At 42.3% G+C, this 9996-nt stretch overlaps 1 protein-coding gene across 1 annotated transcript in view; it reads right to left on the reverse strand.

Moving 5' to 3' along the window:
- The window catches only part of LOC124027051 (histone deacetylase 7-like), a 98653-nt gene extending 89479 nt beyond the window's left edge, over nucleotides 1-9174 (reverse strand). The window contains exon 1 of the mRNA XM_046339613.1: nucleotides 9073-9174. The gene's annotated coding sequence lies outside the window, so the exon portion shown is untranslated. The remainder of the gene's footprint in view (nucleotides 1-9072) is intronic.
- Nucleotides 9175-9996: the final 822 nt, after the last annotated feature.

The raw sequence follows: 9996 nt of genomic DNA on the forward strand, positions 1-9996 counted from the left end.
CGTCAGGCTGACACGCTCTCTGACCTCACCCAGGGGCATGACTTGTCACTGTTTATGTAAAACAATGATCTGTTATGGCTCCTAAAATCACATCCCTCTCTTCACAAAAAAACATGAATAATTTTTCATATTACGTGCACAACGCATAGGATGAGTTAGAGTTTTGGCGGGAAAAGTCTCTTGAAACAAACGCACATTCCTTTGGGGAATTTGGAGAGGGAGACCTGAATCTTCTACCTTGATTTACAACAGGGCGTGAGTTGTTGAAGTGTGTCTGGTTGAGGTCATTCATTGCAAACCTGATCTGACCTATTTGGAGCCCCACAGGACTGTCATGACAGCAGAGAGGGAAACATGACCAAGCTGGTCCATCAAGTGTAAAAGAACGGAGAAAAGAACTGAGCTGCTCATTGTTGTGCTCTAGTATTTCCCTGGCGCATGTGACAGATGCGATTACAATTAGCTTTGATACGTAGAAGACCTTATTGTTTGGGGGGGGTGTATTTATATTTATGGTCTATTATATTTACTGTCTTTCTCTAACATTACACCTGTTCCCTGTCATATGAGGACAGGGTGTTTTGTGCCATTGACCACTGTACACCCTGTAACAACCCTCCAACCCCACCCCCACCCCCACCCCTGCCCCAACTTAAACCTCTACACCATGTAATAACCCACCCAACTATACCTCTACACCATGTAATAACCCCCCTAACTATACCTCCACACCATGTTAAAACCCCCTAACTATACCTCTACACCATGTAACAACCCCCTAACTATACCTCTACACCATGTAACAACCCCCCTAACTATACCTCTACACCCTGTAACAACCCCCTAACTATACCTCTACACCATGTAACAACCCCTAACTATACCTCAACACCATGTAACAACCCCCCAACTATACCTCTACACCCTATAACAACCCACCCAACTATACCTCTACACCCTGTAACAACCCCCTAACTATACCTCTACACCATGTAACAACCCCCTAACTATACCTCTACACCATGTAACAACCCCCTAACTATACCTCTACACCATGTAACAACCCCCCTAACTATACCTCTACACCCTGTAACAACCCCCTAACAATACCTCTACACCATGTAACAACCCTCCTAACTATACCTCTACACCCTGTAACAACCCCCTAACTATACCTCAACACCATGTAACAACCCCCTAACTATACCTCTACACCATGTAACAACCCCCTAACTATACCTCTACACCATGTAACAACCCACCCAACTATACCTCCACACCCTGTAACAACCCCCAACTAAATCTCTACACCCTGTAACAACCCCCCAACTAAAGCTCTACACCCTGTAACAACCCCCCCCAACTATACCTCTACACCATGTAACAACCCCTCTAACTAAACCTCAACACCCTATAACAACCCCCCTCCCCAACTATACCTCTACACCCTGTACCAACCCCTAACTAAACCTCAACACCCTGTAACAACCCCCCAACTAAGCTCTACACCCTGTAACAATCCCCCCAACTAAACCTCTACACCCTGTAACAACCCCCAACTAAATCTCTACACCCTGTAACAACCTCCCCCAATTAAAGAGTTGAGACACACAAATATTTATAACCCCCAAAATGCTAACCTCCCCTGTTATTGTAATGGTAGAGGTTAGCATGTTTTGGGTGTATGATATAAAATGCTAAACTAATCTGCTCAGACCCCAACCAAGGACCATCAAAAGTCGTGCTATAAATTCACAGACAACACAAAGATTCCTTGATGCCCTTCCAGACTCCCTCTGCCTACCTAAGGACACCAGAGGACAACAATCAGTTAACCACCTAACTGAGGATCTCAATGTAATCTTGCGCAATACCCTAGATGCAGTTGCACCCCTAAAAACTAAAAACATTTCTCATAAGAAACTAGCTCCCTGGTACACAGAAAATACCCGAGCTCTGAAGCAAGCTTCCAGAAAATTGGAACGGAAATGGCGCCACACCAAACTGGAAGTCTTCCGACTAGCTTGGAAAGACGGTACCGTGCAGTACCGAAGAGCCCTTACTGCTGTTCGATCATCCTATTTTTCTATCTTAATTGAGGAAAATAAGAACAATCCGAAATTCCTTTTTGATACTGTCGCAAAGCTAACTAAAAAGCAGCATTCCCCAAGAGAGGATGACTTTCACTTTAGCAGTGATAAATTCATGAACTTCTTTGAGGAAAAGATTATGATTATTAGAAAGCAAATTACGGACTCCTCTTTAAACCTGCGTATTCCTCCAAACCTCAGTTGTCCTGAGTCTGCACAACTCTGCCAGGACCTAGGATCAAGAGAGACGCTCAAGTGTTTTAGTACTATTTCTCTTGACACAATGATGAAAATAATCATGGCCTCTAAACCTTCAAGCTGTATACTGGACCCTATTCCAACTAAACTACTGAAAGAGCTGCTTCCTGTGCTTGGCCCTCCTATGTTGAACATAATAAATGGCTCTCTATCCACTGGATGTGTACCAAACTCACTAAAAGTGGCAGTAATAAAGCCACTCTTGAAAAAGCCAAACCTTGACCCAGAAAATATAAAAAACTATCGGCCTATATCGAATCTTCCATTCCTCTCAAAAATTTTAGAGAAGGCTGTTGCGCAGCAACTCACTGCTTTCCTGAAGACAAACAATGTATACGAAATGCTTCAGTCTGGTTTTAGACTCCATCATAGCACTGAGACGGCACTTGTGAAGGTGGTAAATGACATTTGAATGGCATCGGACCGAGGCTCTGCATCTGTCCTCGTGCTCCTAGACCTTAGTGCTGCTTTTGATACCATCGATCACCACATTCTTTTGGAGAGATTGGAAACCCAAATTGGTCTACACGGACATGTTCTGGCCTGGTTTAGATCTTATCTGTCGGAAAGATATCAGTTTGTCTCTGTGAATGGTTTGTCCTCTGACAAATCAACTGTAAATTTCGGTATTCCTCAAGGTTCCGTTTTAGGCCCACTATTGTTTTCACTATACATTTTACCTCTTGGGGATGTTATTCGAAAACATAATGTTAACTTTCACTGCTATGCGGAAGACACACAGCTGTACATTTCAATGAAACATGGTGAAGCCTCAAAATTGCCCTCGCTAGAAGCATGTGTTTCAGACATAAGGAAGTGGATGGCTGCAAACTTTCTACTATTAAACTCGGACAAAACAGAGATGCTTGTTCTAGGTCCCAAGAAACAAAGAGATCTTCTGTTGAATCTGGCAATTAATCTTAATGGTTGTACAGTCGTCTCAAATAAAACTGTGAAGGACCTCGGCGTTACTCTGGACCCTGATCTCTCTTTTGAAGAACATATCAAGACCATTTCGAGGACAGCTTTTTTCCATCTACGTAATATTGCAAAAATCAGAAACTTTCTGTCCAAAAATGATGCAGAAAAATTAATCCATGCTTTTGTCACTTCTAGGTTAGACTACTGCAATGCTCTACTTTCCGGCTACCCGGATAAAGCACTAAATAAACTTCAGTTAGTGCTAAATACGGCTGCTAGAATCCTGACTAGAACCAAAAAATGTTATCATATTACTCCAGTGCTAGCCTCTCTACACTGGCTTCCTGTCAAAGCAAGGGCTGATTTTAAGGTTTTACTGCTAACCTACAAAGCATTACATGGGCTTGCTCCTACCTATCTCTCTGATTTGGTCCTGCCGTACATACCTACACGTACGCTACGGTCACAAGACGCATGCCTCCTAATTGTCCATTGAATTTCTAAGCAAACAGCTGGAGGCAGGGCTTTCTCCTATAGAGCTCCATTTTTATGGAACGGTCTGCCTACCCATGTCAGAGACGCAAACTCGGTCTCAACCTTTAAGTCTTTACTGAAGACTCATCTCTTCAGTGGGTCATATGATTGAGTGTAGTCTGGCCCAGGAGTGGGAAGGTGAACGGAAAGGCTCTGGAGCAACAAACCGCCCTTGCTGTCTCTGCCTGGCCAGTTCCCCTCTTTCCACTGGGATTCTCTGCCTCTAACCCTATTACAGGGGCTGAGTCACTGGCTTACTGGGGCTCTCTCATGCCGTCCTGGCAGGGGGTGCGTCACCTGAGTGGGTTGATTCACTGTTGTGGTCATCCTGTCTGGGTTGGCGGAGATCTTTGTGGGCTATACTCAGCCTTGTCTCAGGATGGTAAGTTGGTGGTTGAAGATATCCTTCTAGTGGTGTTCCACTGGATGTCATAAGGTGAATGCACCAATTTGTAAGTCGCTCTGGATAAGAGCGTCTGCTAAATGACTTAAATGTAAATGTAAATGTGGTGTGGGGGCTGTGCTTTGGCAAAGTGGGTGGGGTTATATCCTTCCTGTTTGGCCCTGTCTGGGGGTGTCCTCGGATGGGGCCACAGTGTCTCCTGTTCCCTCCTGTCTCAGCCTCCAGTATTTATGCTGCAGTAGTTTGTCTCGGGGGGCTAGGGTCAGTTTGGTATATCTGGAGTACTTCTCCTGTCCTATTCGGTGTCCTGTGTGAATCTAAGTGTGCGTTCTCTAATTCTCTCCTTCTTTCTTTCTCTCTCTCGGAGGACCTGAGCCCTAGGACCATGCCCCAGGACTACCTAACATGATGACTCCTTGCTGTCCCCAGTCCACCTGGCCATGCTGCTGCTCCAGTTTCAACTGACCTGAGCCCTAGGACCATGCCCCAGGACTAGCTGACATGATGACTCCTTGCTGTCCCCAGTCCACCTGGCCATGCTGCTGCTCCAGTTTCAACTGTTCTGCCTTACTATTATTCGACCATGCTGGTCATTTATGAACATTTGAACATCTTGGCCATGTTCTGTTATAATCTCCACCCGGCACAGCCAGAAGAGGACGGGCCACCCCACATATGCTCTCTCTAATTCTCTCTTTCTTTCTTTCTCTCTCTCGGAGGACCTGAGCCCTAGGACCGTGCCGAAGGACTACCTGACATGATGACTCCTTGCTGTCCCCGGTCCACCTGACTGTGCTGCTGCTCCAGTTTCAATTGTTCTGCCTTGTTATTATTCGACCATGCTGGTCATTTATGAACATTTGAACATCTTGGTCATGTTCTTTTATAATCTCCACCCGGCACGGCCAGAAGAGGACTGGCCACCCCTACATAGCCTGGTTCCTCTCTAGGTTTCTTCCTAGGTTTTGGCCTTTCTAGGGAGTTTTTCCTAGCCACCGTGCTTCTACACCTGCATTGCTTGCTGTTTGGGGTTTTAGGCTGGGTTTCTGTACAGCACTTTGAGATATCAGCTGATGTACGAAGGGCTATATAAATAAATTTGATTTGATTTGATTTGATTAATATGGGGCCAAATACTTAGCTTTTTACTACTTTAATACACATTAAGTGAATTCGTCCCGATTTTGTTGCTCCCCTAATATTGGGGGACGACATACAAAAAGTGCTGTAATTTCTAAACGGTTCCCCCGATTCAAGCTGACAGTCTGAACTTTAACCTCATAGTCATTGTATCAGTTCAAATCCAAACATGGAGTATAGAGCCAAACGAAGACCCATCTTGTCATTTTACATTTTCAATGTGGAATTTTACCTCAATTTTTCTTGCTGTTAGCATTGTTACAGTATTGACATTCACACATTGTTATGGTATTGACATTCACACATTGTTACAGTATTGACATTCACACATTGTTATGGTATTGACCTTCACACATTGTTACAGTATTGACATTCACACATTGTTACGGTATTGACCTTCACACATTGTTACGGTATTGACATTCACACATTGTTACAGTATTGACATTCACACATTGTTACGGTATTGACCTTCACACATTGTTACAGTATTGACATTCACACATTGTTACGGTATTGACATTCACACATTGTTACGGTATTGACATTCACACATTGTTACAGTATTGACATTCACACATTGTTACGGTATTGACATTCACACATTGTTACAGTATTGACATTCACACATTGTTACGGTATTGACATTCACACATTGTTACGGTATTGACATTCACACATTGTTACGGTATTGACATTCACACATTGTTACGGTATTGACATTCACACATTGTTACGGTATTGACATTCACACATTGTTACGGTATTGACATTCACACATTGTTACAGTATTGACCTTCACACATTGTTACGGTATTGACATTCACACATTGTTACGGTATTGACATTCACACATTGTTACGGTATTGACATTCACACATTGTTACGGTATTGACATTCACACATTGTTACGGTATTGACCTTCACACATTGTTACGGTATTGACATTCACATTTGTAATATTGTTAATGATCCATCAGACCCATAATGCCCCCACTTCCCTCTCTGAATTTGACCTGTGGTCCAGGTCACTGCTATACTAAGACTGAGAGTCAACTATTGTCCCAGAGAGTTATGTCTCAGTAGGCTACTTCTGGCTGACAGTGACCTTTTGACATCTTGACCTCCACAGATTAAACTTTTGGACGATTTATCACTGGGACAGAAACCATATTTATCACAGGCCATATGTTATTAAAATGGAGGCCGATTGCCAAGTCTGGCATTTCACAGGGAGAGTTTTTGTCTCACAAAAATTTGATTGATTTTATTTGATTGAATTGAAATTAATTTTATATTCTGAAAAGTCATACCATAGGTCCAGGAAGCATAACACATGGTTAACCTGAGTGCAATCATAGTCGTTAATACGCAAATGTTATCAAGTTTTACTTTTCATAACTATGTACCGAGGACATTTTGTGAAACATCACTGTTTCATGAATGTATGCTGTTTTCTGTAACTCTGGAAGACTTGATCTGGAATGAGTGACCATTTCTGTTATGGAAGTACTGCATTGGTTTGTTATATGCGATACGTTCTAATCTACTGTATGTCTCGTATAGCTTCATCAGTGAGAAGTGAGCATATCAAGCATTTCGCTACACCTGCAATAACATCTGCTAAATATGTGACCAATAACATTTTATTTGATGTATCAAATGGTGCACAGCTACAATATGAATTTGTCTGTCTTCTTGAGTAATGTGTTCTGGCTGCTCTAAAGTATTTTGGTATAGATGACATCAGTCCAAACCTCTATACAAAAATCTTTCCACTCTCCAGGTCTGAGTTCAAACCAACAACAACTCCCTGGACTGTCATTTGAGTTTGTCACCTCCAAGTCAGAGCAAAATAACCTGTGAACGTCATCATTATGGACCATTATTGTCAAAAAGGACATAAAACGTAGGATTTAGGAGCTCAACTGACCACAAAGACATAGGTCTATATATGGAGTAGTCCTGGGGAGTGTAAAAATAGAGAGGAACTCTTGTGTTTTGGGCGAGAGAGCGAGCAAAAGGCTAAGCCAATCCTTCAATCATGTGTTTTTATCAAAAATGATTTATGTATGGTGCACTGTAAAATCAAGTGGGAAAAAACAAATCAAGAGCTGGGAATGCTTTACACTCTATTTATGTATTTTTGATTCATTTATATTTTCAATGTTTGTTTGGTTACCTGAGATTGACCCACACCATATAATTACTATCAGTTGTAAAGTACACAAATGTTCATCTTATTCAACTAGGACAGCTTTTGTAGCTATACAACTAAGAACACTTTGGTTTCATTACTGTTTTGTGTCATTACTTTTACAATTTCAAATTGTAATATGACTGTCATAAAGAGTTTTTTTTTTAAAGGAACAAGAAGACGTGTGCCAATATACAGGAAGGGGATGAGACGGGAAATGATATGGACAAATTGCAAGCACATTTAGTTATATATATATATATATATATATATATATATATATATATATATATATATATATGCCATTTAGCAGACGCTTTTATCCAAAGCGACTTACAGTCATGTGTGCATACATTCTACGTATGGGTGGTCCCGGGGATCGAACCCACTACCCTGGCGTTACAAGCGCCATGCTCTACCAACTGCTTATTAGGGACCTGCAGGGCAGTGATCAGGGCTATGAGACACATGGAAAGACATTGGCCGGATTATGAAAGCATCCCAATTCACTCTCTATGCCTCTAGTTATCGCTCTCTCCCCTCTCACTCTGCAAGCTTTACTAACGCATGGGGCAAAGGAGCACATCAGAGTTATCAAAACAAATGGACCATTAGGAAAATCCCCCTTACCCTGTGTACTCTCTTTTTTTCTGTGTTTCACTCTTTCTGTTTCTTTCTCTCTAACACACACACACACTCCCTGACACTGGTGTTTTATGTTTCCTAGCTCTGAGTGGTCTCCCTCCTAGGGGTGGGTGGGTCGGTTTGCAACTTTCTCCCCTCTCCCTGTGCCAAGTCGGAAAAAGGAAGGAAAAACAATGATGATCTTTTCCTCTGAACACCTTTGTGTTTTTTGTATATGTTGTGTGGTATTATTTAGCACTAACAACAACACAAGTGTGGAAAGCAATGCAAAGAGAGGAAAAACCAAGCCAAAGCCATTCATGCACCAGAATGCGCACATCGAGAGGCACGTGAACATTTGCTGGTGATGTCAAAATGCTCACAATGAGAGGCACATGAACATTTGCTGGTGATGTCAGAATTCGGGGAGCTTGAATCAAACAAACAAGACAAAAACAATGATGAATCAATAAAGCCTAACTTTTCCAGCTTAAAAAAACACAACAACAACACGTCTCCTCATCTGCAAACTTGTCACCCAATGTCCTTACTCTCTAACTTGTCACCCAATGTCCTTACTCTCTAACTTGTCACCCAATGTCCTTACTCTCTAACTTGTCACCCAATGTCCTTACTCTCTAACTTGTCACTCAATGTCCTTACTCTCTAACTTGTCACCCAATGTCCTTACTCTCTAACTTGTCACCCAATGTCCTTACTCTCTAACTTGAGCATTTCAAGTTAAGTACAGTGTAATTCAAGTTGAAGTAAAGTGGCAAGTAAAGTAAGTAAAGTGACATCTGATTATCTTGTCAGCCCATCTTTAATAACATAGATAAACCCATGAGAAACACAAGTAGTACCCACCTGAAACATACTGTAACAGTAAAAGTATTTTGGCTTACCAGTATTAGGTTAGGTCATTCAGGGCTAGGTCCAACACAGTCAGCAGGTCAATCTCATAGCTAAACCCGGGACAGGGGGGAGTGAGTGGATGTGAGTTCAGATCCGTGCTAGATAATGAAGTTCTCTCTCTCTCTCTCTCTCTCTCTCTCTCTCTCTCTCTCTCTCTCTCTCTCTCTCTCTCTCTCTCTCTCTCTCTCTCTCTCTCTCTCTCTCAAAAAAAGAGAGAGAGAGATCATTACCATACCATATACAGTATCATTATCATATCATTACCAAGCCCTGCAATGCCAAGAGCTGAGCAAAGAAAAGAGTCCCCTCATCCAGCTTGTCCTGGGGCTGAGTTCACAAACTTGTTCTACTAACAAACTGAAGCCTTAGGAGCAGAACATCCAATCAATCAGAATAAAATCATTTACAACACAGTCAAAACAAAACTACATTGCTTTTTGGGAAACACAATCACAAGCACAAAGCAAAACGCAGTGCTATCTGGCCCTAAATCGACATTACACTGGCTAACTATTTGACCATGTTTACTGATCAAAACCTTAGAAAAACCCTGACAAAGCACAGGCTCAGTGAGCACAGCCTTGCCATTGAGAAGGGTAGACAGGAAAACCTGGCTCTCTGTAAAGGAAAGGCTGTGCAACCACTGCACCCCAGCAGAACCTGAGACAGAGCTGCATTTCCTGACAAATTGTAAAAAATATAAAACAATTCGAGTGTCACTTCACCAAATTTGAAACCCTTATTTAAGGATTCAAAGGCCTCTCTGATGAGAATAGAATACCCGTCCTGTTGGGGGAGGACGAAGAGAGCTGTGGGTTGGTAGCGCACTACATTTCTGCCTGCCATAAGATGAGGGACAGTGTCTGACAGACCAATCAACATGCACATGTCTTCTACTGTATGCTTATTGGTAT

This window comes from Oncorhynchus gorbuscha, linkage group LG03, assembly GCF_021184085.1.
Source record: "Oncorhynchus gorbuscha isolate QuinsamMale2020 ecotype Even-year linkage group LG03, OgorEven_v1.0, whole genome shotgun sequence".
Taxonomy (NCBI): domain Eukaryota; kingdom Metazoa; phylum Chordata; class Actinopteri; order Salmoniformes; family Salmonidae; genus Oncorhynchus; species Oncorhynchus gorbuscha.